Here is a 13,031-nt window from a genome sequence, read left to right on the forward strand (position 1 = left end):
AGCCTTCAGTAAATTTATAACTTCTAACTAAATAACACATTTTATGAAGTGATCAGTCCACATGTGAAAAACCAGGAGACTTGTTGATGAAACTTCTGGCCATGATGCTTTTGTCATGGCAATCAACCTTCAAGATTTCTGACAATGCCATCACATCACTTCTTCTGTGCATCAAACATTTCATGTGGATACTTGGAAATGTTGTCTGTGTGTGCTAATTCCCTCACTGCCTTTGCAAGCAATATTCCAAAGATTTTGGAATATTGGAATATTTTGGTCCGTTGCGCGGACCGGACGGCTCGCCCTCCCCAACACCGGCTGGAGGTTGCTTCAGGGACGCCCGCTTCCCTCCCTCCGCTGGCGGGGACGGAGAGGAGGGGAGGGCGCCCCCTCGTACCTCTGCTTGAACAGCAGGATGCGCTCACGAAAACCTCACGACAGCCGACTGAATTTCAAACATGTTTGATTTTCACGATCGTCCGATTCCTGATCGGGAGGTAGTCGTGAGAAGCCAGTCCCCCCTCCTCCCCCCTGTACGATCAAGCTGAAATTCGTCCCGATTCAAAAAATGCTCGCACGACTGAAGAATCGGCCCGAAAAGGGGAAAAACTCGTACAGTGTACGCCCGGCTTAAGAAAGGCGAAACCTCCCCCTGCAACACTGATTTGCGTTTGTATAGCTCACAGCATTTTCATTTACATGTTAAAGGAGAAGTCCGGTCAAAATCAGAATTCAAACTGCTGAAAGTACTTTAAATATAAAACTACTACATACTGTGCAAAAAATTATACATTTTTTTAATTAAGAATAATTCTCATTTAATCATGTTTATGTGGAGGAATCCATCTTGGTCAAGAATATTACTGTCACCTCCCATTTTTTGACGTCACTCGGCGGACCCGCTGTTGAGCAAGTTTCAACGCTCTGTTTGTCACGGCGCACTGTTTTCCAAGATGGCGACGACTGGTGTTCTGTACGAAGCAGAGAGTGATGAAGTACTTAGTGACAGTGATGAGAGTTTCGTGGAGCTATCATCATCTGATAGCGATATGGATTTTTAGAAGAGTTTCTTGACAGAAACCGGACTTTTGACGGAATCCAGCGTACCTATTTACAGTGCAAACTCAGTCGGGTCCTACAGTATATATATATATATATACGCGTGTGTGTGTGTGTGTGTGTGTGTGTGTGCGCGCGCTCCGCCTCAACACGGCTTTGGCGGCGCTGCAGCGGAGCGCGCGCACACACACACACACACACACACACACACAGCGGAGGAGAGATCGCGCTGAAGTGACTTAAGTTATATATTTGCCCCCTAAATAGGGCAGGTGGTCATTATTGTATAAATATTAAAATATAAGAGCGTTCCAGCACATGCTGGGGCGGAGGGATACCACATCACATGTGGTATCCCTCTGCCCCTCTGGTCGATAACCATCCCCGTAAATTCTAAATTGTAAATTCCAAATTAAAAAATAACTTACCGAAAATCCTCGCTCTCATGTCATGTTCAAAACATTCTTCTTCGAAATGGTCGCTGCATATGACACGTTTTCTCTCTGGCCAGAAGTTAGATGGCAAATCTGCTCTGTTCAAGTTGGCAATCCAGCAACGAGCCCGGTGGCTCATGAATCGGGAAGTTGAAATAAGCAATGTTTTTTCTACTTTTACCAGTTGTGTTGGAACATCCGATGGCCATGCACGTGAGCATTGTTGCTTCAGCAAAAGCTCTTGGGAAATCCGAAAAAAATATTGATGATCGCAGCTGTGTAGAAGGGCTCCTATTGACTTTGCATGGAAAGCGGAGAGAAATGCTGTCGCCGCTTCCGCTTTTCCACGTGGCGGGATGTGATGTCAAACGCCCCTTACTGCCCAAATATGGGCAGTAATGTCAGCCCCCATACACAGGGATTCAGACGACAATTTATGTTTTTATTTTCTTATTGATTAAAGATAAGTTCATTAAATAACCACGAACGTATTAGTTTTAGTTATAGCTAATGATACCCTGATTTTTCCTTGTTGACCGGACTTCCCCTTTAAAGCCTCCCCTAGAATTAGGAGGAGGGGGTGATGGGGGGTCAACTGCCAAGGAAGGCCCACGTCAATTTCTGACAATTCATAGCAGTTTTCGGTGTTGACTGCAAATTACAGTGAACAGCCGTTAACCTGAACTTCCACGACAATCTACAGTGCCGCATAGTGACGAAAATCACACTTTTCATGCAGTGTACACTAAGTGGAAATACAGAAGGAAATAAAAAGGGCAGGCAAAAATATTTTGCCACATTTAATGGCACACAAATTCATATTATTAGCTACTTTTTCAACCTATTTTTATATTATTAAGTCCTTCATTTCTTTCTGTGTGTATTTTTTTTTCTATGGAGGATTGGTCCTCCATAGAAAAATAAATACCGGTACCAAGTCCCAGATTCTGAGTATCGGTTCAAATGACAAAGCTACCCATCCCTATGAGGACATTTAAAGGTCCTTCAGACAACCCTGACTCAGGTGTCTTTTGTAGTGTTTTTTTCACTGTCTTCTTGCTTAAATCAGCACTTTTATTTACCCAGATTCCCTTTTATTAGGTAAAAAAAAACATTTGGCACAGTTTTGGGTACATTTGGCTAAATTGTGCCAAAAGCACAGCTCTACTTGATACACTGGCCACTCAAAACCTTTGTGGCGCAAATATGCTAAAATTGATTCGGTTCTACTTTGTTACAGTTATTGTCAAGGTGTGGATCTATAAAATCTGAGGCTATTGCTGGGTTTTCACACATTTTTAGTGCTTTGCGCGGTTTATTTAGAAAAACAAAATGGCAAGGCTGAACATTTTGGATGTTTATTGGTTTAATCGTAAATAAATCAGGCACAGTAACAGTTGTGATAATGGTTCCTCTTGAGAAATATTCTTTTATGCTTTACCTTTACACGGGTACCAAAAGTTTGCTTTAGACCTTTTTAAACTGTGGGGCTGTTCTTCATTTATTTTGTGGTGTATTTTCAGACAAACTACTTCTAAAACCCCTAAGGGCTTAACAGGTTTTTAAGGTTCAGAAGGGAAACCCTGTAAGTCAAAGAAAACTAATTAAGAGTACAAATATTTTTACAATATTCCTGGATTTATTGATTTTGTTCAGCATGCAGCAAAAATTGTTGAATCCTCACTGCTGTTAAAAAGCTAAATTCTCTATCAGAATGTCCCTAAAAGTTAAATTATTATATTACGTTAATGACAAATCAACAACAATTTGTGTTGTTTTTGTTTGGGGGTTTTTTCTAAAGGGAAACATTTGATTTTTCTGAAATGAAAAAATGAGTTAATCTGGTTAAAAAGTTAAATAATAGCAAGTTATTTTTGCAAACCTTAGATTTTATCAAAAAAATATAGTAATAAAAATTGTAATAATGCAGTAATCACTGTGATTAAATCTGAATATATATAATTGCTGCAGCATTGCTTAGATCCTTGATAAATTAGAGTTTCTCTCATCAGATGCTGCCTATTCCCTTTAGGCAGCAAAAATTTAATTAGAATTATCGATAGACTTGCATTGAAATTGAGTTAATTAACTAGTGATTGTGTTTATATGGAACATAATCGAATTTAATCAGAATTATATGAATCTGATGTAATTTAATGTTTTCTGTTTTTTGTTTTTACAGCACAGAAACTTTATTTGGTGCCATAATAAAAACTTACTCAATGCAGCATTAGTTACTGCATTGAATACCTTGAATAAAAACAATCTACCCTGATTTGACAGCCTTTACAGTGTCTACTAACCATTTAGATAGCTTGTATTTAATTCACTTTGACAGTAGATGTAGACTAGAAACGTTCAACTTCTGAAGAAGTTGAAGAAGGCGCCCGCCTGGTGGTGTGGGTAACCGTTAAAGGCAAACCTTCTGAGTGTTGGTTAGGCTGAGAACTTGTAAGAATTATAATTGTGTCTCTCTCTGTATGCAGTGGAAAGGAAAATGTAAGCTGTTCAGATCGAATGCTGCTTATTTCAAATATGTTTGGTCGTTTAAAAATTATCCTTGGTTGTAGGCTTTTATTGCTTGGGGATTTTAAATCAAATGTTTTTAGAGGTTCTTCTTAAGCAGAGGTTTGATACAAGTGTTTGAAAAAAGATTTGTCTTCTATGTAAACGGTTGTCATTAAATAAACATCAGAAAACAACACAGGGAAGACACTAAAACCAATTGAATCAGTGTGCTGACACTGTGGAAGGTAAGACAAATACTCCAATATTTTCCAATATTTTAGTATTTAACCTTTTGCCACGGGTCAAAACTTAAGACAGGGCCTTACCTCCATTAGCACTCAGAGTCTCATTGGATTAGGCACTGGACAGCACCTGTGGTGACTACAGAGCCCAGCCCGAAAAGTCTGCAGCCATTTCAGCACTGGACATTTCTGTACCAGATTCAATGTGTTTATGGGTAACATATGACAAAAAGGTGTGCTCAACATAATATTTAAATATGTTCATGTGACACAAACAAAACCTACACCTTCTGGAAGTTGTAGCAACCAGATACTTAGCAACAACAAGCTTATGTTTCCATTTTCAATGTTTGCTGTCTTTATCTGCATGGGTGGTTCTCCCTTGCATTGCTAGGAATTGTGGGGCCCTAGAATGAAACCATTACAAGCACTGTTCCAAAGTTGGCAACATTTTTAAAAGAAGCCTTTTTCTATCATTGTGCACTTGTGAAATAAACTCCTAGTTTACTTAGACGCTTGCACTGCTTTTTCTGTTTTGTTACATTTGTTGTTTATTTGGATTTTTTAAGTTGCTTTCCTTGTGGTTTTCCCATAATTTAGCATGTATATTATAATATATAACTTTTTGCAATGGAGTACTGTCGAACACAGGTCAACAGCTTTGGTTATTTTGTCTTTAGCCCCAAAAAGGCACTTCTGACATTGACTCTGGTTTGGAGGGTCCTGACACAGAATACTCCACATTATAAGTCCATACCTGGTATGTAGGTGGTCTTTATCCACCAACTCTGTGTTTAGTCTTCTCATTGGGAAGCTTTCCCCAATTTATTGAATAGATTCTTGGCAATTCTCGCAAAGAATCTAGTTCTTGCTGTTGCTGGGGCACTGTTTAGGAGTAAATGTTTTCCTTTTGCTCAATTTTCTTTAACATGTTTGTATGTTTATACATTTTGCATGTTAAACCTTGTACTAGTTACCATTGTCATGTATACAAATAAACAGACATCAGTATACTGACAATAAACATATTTATTAACTGAAAAAACAGAACAAACTTTAAACAGGCAATAATTGTTAAAATTACACCTACAGCATGCTCTAGGATAAAGAGAAATCAAACAAAGTGAAGTAAAATACATATATCATATCATGTGTAATGGGCATTGTCTGTAAAAAACAGATCAGCTTTATCTTATAGGTGATGCTAATGACACATGTCATTGTTTTCTGTGTCCTGCATGAGGGCAGCTGTAGAATGTTGTCTTATAACCAAATGGCCAATCTGAATTAAAAAAAAATATATAAAAAGGTTACACGCAGTTAACAGACCACAGTCTGTTAACTGTGTGTAAGTATAAGAGATATCAAAATAATTCATTCACTTTGAATATCAGCAGGCTTTTGAGGACTATGGTGCTCATTTTAATGTTTGTACAAAAATTGGTGTAGGCACAGTGACGATGTAAAAAAGTGCATAATTTTTACTTTTGTTAAAAAGAGAAAGAGACATATTAATACTTTATTGTTCAGTTAATGGATTAAAATATAAAAAATACACAATTATTCAAATAATACTGAATAAATGTCATGATTCAGAGCAGAGGACCCAGAATTCAACTAGACTAGCAGAGGTTCGGTAAAATAATATTTATTAACAAAATCCAAAAACCAAAAAGGGCAGAGAAACAAACAGTCCAGTTGGGCAGGCAAGGCAGGAACAGACAGAAACAGGGTGGCTCAGATCTCTGGGGAACAAGGGGTCAAAAATCCAAAAGCAAACCAATAAACAAACTTGCAGGAGGAGACTCACCCATACTCAAACAGACGACCTGGCACTGATGTCTGGTCTCAACAGTTTATATGGAGGTGGAAGCAGGTGAAACCGGTGAGAAGTGATTGCAGCAGGGGTGGAGTTAGGCAGGTGTGCAGAATAAGTAATTAGACCAGACATCAGTGCTGAGGCTCAAAACAGGAACAGATCAGACAAATCTAAAAAGCTGACAAGACAAGTGGACAGAAACAAACTACACACCATCTAATAAAGAACAAAACAACCCTGAAGTACAAACCTAAAACAGAAAATAAAGCTAAGACTAAAACTGATGACAAAACAGGAAAACTAACAGTAAACAAGAACCTAGACAAGACAAAACTCAAAGCAACCAGAGAACCTAAGGAAGGAGGGCAAAATACCTTAAACATAAACCAGAACAGAACGTGACAATAAAAATAAGTAGTTTTAGGTTATTGACCGAATTATTACACTGTTACATATTCATCTATGGGTTTGTTTATCATTGTAGTTCTATAACCTGATTGGTGATTCAGGCTGAGTTTCATCAAGCCTTTATAGTCAACGTTTTCCCCTCAGCAGCAACACTAAAGCACACAGAGGTTCCCGCTGCGTCTTTACGCACGATCCAGCTGCTGATGTCTCCCTCTTTTCAGCTCAATGCACTTCTAGACTGTTACAGTTTATAACCATTATCATCACCTTTCACAGCGACAGGTTTCTCAGTCAGTCGCCTCGCTGACAAGTCAAATCTCTATTGCTGTCGTTAGTGCGCTCTAGGCGGTGAGGTGGGCGGATTTTAGCCCCGTGCACTGCGTGCGAGGGATAAACAGTGGGAGAAATGCATAACTAAATACTGTAAAGGGCTCCTATAAAGGGAACAGGGGTACTGACAGATCTGAGATGAAGGCCTAATGTTTCAAGTTCTTTAAAATGACCCTTAAAAGTGCGCACTTGAATTAAAGCGCAAGGCAGCAGCCCACCGAAGCGGCACTGGTTCTACAAGAGTATGAAACACAGCTACTAACTCTCCTATTGACTTTAACTGGCACACGTTGCTACCGATGTGAGGACATTAAACGTAGTGATTCACGTTTTGAATGGTGAATGGTGATAAAAGCACCTGGTCCGAGGGAAAGGAGGGGGGGGAGCAAGAGCTGAGGCACAGAAATACGGTGCATGTAGTTAAAAAATGCAGAATTAGTAAAAACAAAACTTATAAACAGACTAAGTGGCGTTTTAAACTGCATCTGGTTAGCAGAACTGTTTTATGATCCTGCGTACTGCCATGACTGGTAATGGACCGGTCATCTTGCAGCAGCTCTCCCTCCGCCCCCTCCCCTCCTGTGTACGCGGTACAGGACCTTACCGGCTCACTTTCACCACTGTTAAGACTAAAATTATTCATAACTCCGATCACTCTTCCTGCTGCTCTGTTAAAAAGAACTGCAGCAGGAATTACTGATGGCCACAAGCTGTGAAAGAAGCCGAAACAGCTCAGCAGAAGGCGGAGTTTTGTCGTCCGCAGCCCAGAGGGGCTTTGTGATTTTTATGCGTGAGAAATTCCATGTTTGCGTGTGAAATGTCATGTGTTGCGTGTGAGCGTGTGAAGTCAGTGAAATGCGTGTGTCACATGGTCAATGCGTGAGAGTTGAGAGCTATGTAAACATATGAGAACATGCCACAATGTACACAAAATGTACAACCAATCAACCATATAATAACACACAAGATCACTTTAACAATCATGATATATCAACCGGGAAAAAAAAAAATTATCAATAACTTCCCAACATGAGTAATAAATCTACCTTAGTATAAACTTCATTTCTCTTACAGAGTATAGCTCAATCAAACATTTCTCTTTCACACAGCCATGAAATAGTTTTAAGTTGATCAGTAGAACTCAACCCCTCTTGGGGGATTTACATTGACCAATACAATTTCATAGTGACAGTTGATTAACCAATATTCTTTTCTTGTTTTGTTATACCAATTAATATTATTCATTATAACCATTATTCATTAATGATGTCAGATTCAACTCATTTAAAAAAAAATTGACCAGCAAAATAAGTTCAATTTGATTGCATTTTATTAAAAAGGGTTTTAGTTTTCTTCCAGACATAGACAACTATTTTGATAAATATGTTGTTAGTATTTTTTTCTAAAAGCCCAGCAAATGTGAAAAGCTTCCCAAATTTTTATAACCTGCCCTTAAGATATTTTTGTTCCAGCTCAATGTGTTCAAAAGAAGCCTAATTGCGTGGAACCCTGCATAATTTGTTAACGCTGAAAACACTATTACTTTTTGTTTGTTTATTGAGATTTTATTGAGAGTTTCTTTTATTAGTACTGTAGGAGTTGTCACAGAGCCACTGTTCAGCCTGTAGCATATAAAATGCTTTTTTTTTTTTTTTTTTTTTTTAAAGTGTTGCCCCTCCTGAAAAAATGGGATTTGTTTCTTCAGCCGGTCCGAGCATGAATTTGAATTGCTCACAGCTCAGGTCTTGCGTTATTACAATGCGATTAAAACTATTTCCAAGCGACTTGCATATGCTGAACGATGACAATGAGAAAGAGATCTTTGCATCACATAAAGATGATCTACCATCAGGATTAACATTCAAGCAGGAAGTGAAGTTGTGGCACACAAAGTGGTCATCATCAGTGGAAAAACCCAGATCTCTCCCGGAAATTCTAAGGATAACAAATATGAAGTGCTACCCAAACATTTCTATGATTCTTCACCTTCTGTCAGTTATACCATTTACGAGTGCTTCTGTGGAAGGGGCTAACTCGAGCCTTAAAGCAGTAAAAACTTTGCAATGGTCGACTATGGGACAAGAAAGGTTTATGGCTTCGCTACTTATGTATGTCCACAAGGACATTGATTTAGACATCAACAAAATCATAGACACATTTGCCCCGAAGCATCCCAGAAGGTTGACATTCATAAACCCATTATCATCGTCATCATAAAGTTGAAGGTGTTGTAGAAGAGAACAATATTCTTTGTCAAGTCTTACTGTTCTATTATAGGCTTATGGCTTAACTTCACCATACATATTCATTGGTTTAACTTACTTTAAAGTTTTTTTTCTCAACATAGTTTATCTTGTTAAAATATATTCAAAACTCCTTTATCACTTGAACCATACCAAACTGTTCTAAGTCCTTGGGTCTTTTTATTTCATTTTACTAAATAAATATCCTTCCCGGAAATAAAGAAAATCTTTGTTTGATTAATTGTTGATATAGATGATTTTTTTCCCAGACTACTTTTTAAGCATGTGCAGGCTGTAAAAACTGAGAGATTTTGGCTCAAAAATCCTTTTTCAATTACAATAATGTAATCATGCTAATTCCACTTATGTTCATCCATTAAAATTATTATCAATTCAAAAACCCTTAGATGAATAATTAGGGTAGTGTGAAAGAGTAAAGATGGCATTCTTTGGTCATTTAGCCTCACATTGTCTTGACATGACCCTTAGATGTGCACCCCATTTTGAAAAATCCTGGATCCGCCCCTGGACAATGTTCTCAGATTTGGAGGAGCTGATGGTCATCCCGGCTGCTTTACACTCGGCTGTGAACCGCTCCAGTGAGAGCTGTAGATCACGCCCCGATGAAGCCAAAAGGACCACGTCATCCGCGAATAGCAGAGACGCAATCCTAAGGCCACCAAAACAGATCCCCTCAACACCTTGGCTGTGTCTAGAAATTCTGTCCATAAAAGTTATGAACAGAATCGTTGACAAAGGGCAGCCTTGGCGGAGTCCAACTCTCACCGGAAACGAGTCCGACTTACTGCCGGCAATGCGGACCAGACTCTGACACGGTCATACAGAGACCTGACAGCCCTTATTAAAGGGTCCGGTACTCCATACTCCCGGAGTACCCCCCACAGGATCCCTCGGGGGACACGGTCGAATGCCTTCTCCAGATCCACAAAGCACATGTAGACTGGTTGGGCAAACTCCCATGCCTCCTCCAGAATCCTGCTGAGGGTATAGAGCTGATCCAGTGTTCCACGGCCAGGACGAAAACCACACTGCTCTTCCTGAATCCGAGATTCGACTATCCGACGGACCCTCCTTTCCAGAACCCCTGAATAGACCTTACCAGGGAGGCTTAAGAGTGCGATTTCTCTGTAGTTGGAACACACCCTCCAGTCCCCCTTTTTTAATAGGGGGACCACCACCCCAGTCTGCCAATCCAGGGGTACTGCCCCAGGTAAGTTAGCCAATTTTTCTACAAAATCAATTTTAAACAGTTGTTATTGCCTAATATCATTCAACCAGTTTCTCTTCTTATGAAGACATACAGGACTGTTATGGTTGCCTAATAACGTTCATTCATGAAAGAAGTCAGTTGTGCTGTTTCTGTTAAAACATTTCTAGAGAAAAGCAAAGGTGTGACCTCCAGTTTTTCTCTCGTACATCTTAGACTGAGACAAAATATTAACGCCTCGGCTATTCGTCAGAATTTTGTTATGAAAGTGTTGAATGCTAACAATATTAAGAGTGTGTCAACACAGAACGGTATGCATTCAGTTTTGTGTAAAGTAAATAAAAAATGAATATCAAATAGTAACTCTGGGATGGTAGGAAGGTTCAGATAAAATCTGTTTGGTAAACTGCTTTCTCATTGCTATCTTTATCTTTTAGACATGCTTCTCTTTCTATCAGAAACACATTTCTCAGTTGAATATAGTTACTATAAATTCAAATATATCAGGTGAAAGTATATTTTGGGGGTAATATTGTGACAATTTATTTTTTTTACTTTACTTCAATATATATCGAATAGAAAAGTGATGGTTTATGCTCTTTTTGAAACCTTAAATTTAATAACACTGAAACACATTTCCTTCAGGATCATTCTGGTAGTATCACAAACTAAGCAGAGTTTTTTCAGCAACTGCTGCTCAAGTGACAGTAAAAAAAAGCAATAATTATCTTTATTTGTCATTGCAACATACTATATTCCAATGAAATTCATTCTCTTCAGCTAATCCCTTAGGGAGCAGTGGGCTGCCACTGTGCAGCGCCCAGGGAGGATTCTGGAGCTAATGATCTTGCTCAAGGACCCAGAGAGGCCGTCTGTAGGATTCAAACCCAGAACATTGGAGCCTCTCCAGGTGCCCTGCCCTTTAACCACTAGACCACCACTTCTCCTAATGAAGCCACGGGGAGCTATTAAACGTTTTTCTTGGTTGTGAAAGAAAAATGACTGACACGTAATCTGTCCATACAAACGTCAAGCCTCAGTCTCATTAATGCCCAACCTGCCGTTTCTCTGGAACTGTAGCAGCTATAAAGGAGGATTTTAACCTGTTTAACTAGAACTGGGTGATGAAACATTGTGTTTAGACGAGAGAAACGGTACATTTGTTTTGTTAAGTACAGGAAATGCAAAGCGAATAAGGCATATAAAATGCAAAGATTACAGTCTTATAACCTTGAAGTTTTCTTTTTGTGGTTTAAGGTGGACAGCGGAAAACACTTTGAACTGTTCTGTCTTTGGATTTGTTTGTTCATTGAAATATAGTTTACAGCTACTTCTACTAGTTCTACCCCACAACCAAAATTTTAAAACATTAAGAACAATACAAGGAATCATGTGAAGCTCTTCTAGTAGAGTACAAATATGTTCAAAACTCAACTGACATCCAACGGATTTCAAACATTTCAGACAACAGAAGTCATCATCAGAATGGTTGTCCTGATATAAGAACGGTCAGATGCAAGGCCTGCCACTGAGGAAATCTAGAAGTTCTGTGATCTTGTGAAAGGTAATTTGTTGGGTTACCTTTCACAAATGGTAACATTCAGCTCCTGACGGTTCAGTGTTTCTAAGAGTTTTGTTAAGACTCTGAGGCAGAAACCACCACAACAACATAAAAAGATGAAAGCATTTATTGGGCATTTAACAGAAGGAACACAAATGTATGTTTTGGCAATCAAACACACACTATAACAGTATTGTAAATGAAAATTGTTGTAGTTTAATCTCAGGATATAAAACTGTTCTTGTTTTTTTGTACCAGATCCTATTACAAGTTGAAACCCACTTTAAATTAGAGGTTTGGCGTAAATGGCTCAAGAGGATCATGTTTTTTGTGGTGCTCTTGTACCCCCCTAAGTGTGATCTTCCAGGGGAACCGTAAGCCCACATACATGAGGTAAATCAGCAAATGAAGGTATTGCCCTTCTTCCACCTGAACCTGCAGGAAGAACAGAAATTACACTAAAATTTATAATAAAAATTATTTCAGAAATGACAACAATTCAACATTCTTCCGTCTACGCTCACATCTTTAATCTGTTTGAAGTGAACCTGATCAGGAATAAAATCAATATTTTTTCACCTTGATGAGCATGGTCCATGGAAATGCACTGTCATTACCCCTGTATTCAGTCGCAAAAAATTCCTTATAGGTCCTCTTTGTCTTTTCTTCAACTCCACGCTGTACCTGTGTATAGATGAGCTAAAATAAGGCTTCATGGCACAAAAGGAAGTTCCCATATAGAGAATGAAGATTAACTGAATCTTACCTCAGTGCAAATCTCCTGAGCTTCTGCAGTAGCAGGCCTTGGTGGTGACCAATTTCCCACTGTATGAGCCATTCTGAGGACGTCTGCTGATTTTACCAGTGAACAAAGTCTCTGCTGTTGCTGCCAAATGCTTTACATCTGTTCGATGTCAAACCTTTATATATACCATAGGTGCTGTGGTTACGGGCAGGTAGGTGGTTCTTCTGCATGATGGGTGGAGCTTTGAGTTGACAGCACTCACCTAACTGCATTTGATGCTAATACTGTTGGAAATACTTATCAAATTCTTAGCTATAAAAAGTCACCTCTTGTAGGGCTATTTTAACTTTGAAGCAGCTTTAGTGTCCATTTCACAAAGATTCAGTTAAAAGAAGAGCTTATAAAGTAGCCAATATCAGAGCACATTAATTAAATTAATGCCTAAAACATCTGC

General features: G+C 38.9%; 1 long non-coding RNA gene across 1 annotated transcript; it reads right to left on the reverse strand.

Annotated features, from left to right (window-relative positions):
- Window positions 1-12,037: 12,037 nt before the first annotated feature.
- LOC110367810 lies at window positions 12,038-12,803 on the reverse strand. The gene is made up of 3 exons (XR_002427729.2): window positions 12,599-12,803; window positions 12,412-12,516; window positions 12,038-12,267 (listed from the first exon to the last, which is right to left on the reverse strand). It is a non-coding gene; the product is annotated as an uncharacterized LOC110367810 (long non-coding RNA).
- Window positions 12,804-13,031: the final 228 nt, after the last annotated feature.

Source organism: Fundulus heteroclitus, chromosome 21, assembly GCF_011125445.2.
Source record: "Fundulus heteroclitus isolate FHET01 chromosome 21, MU-UCD_Fhet_4.1, whole genome shotgun sequence".
NCBI classification, from domain to species: Eukaryota; Metazoa; Chordata; class Actinopteri; order Cyprinodontiformes; family Fundulidae; genus Fundulus; species Fundulus heteroclitus.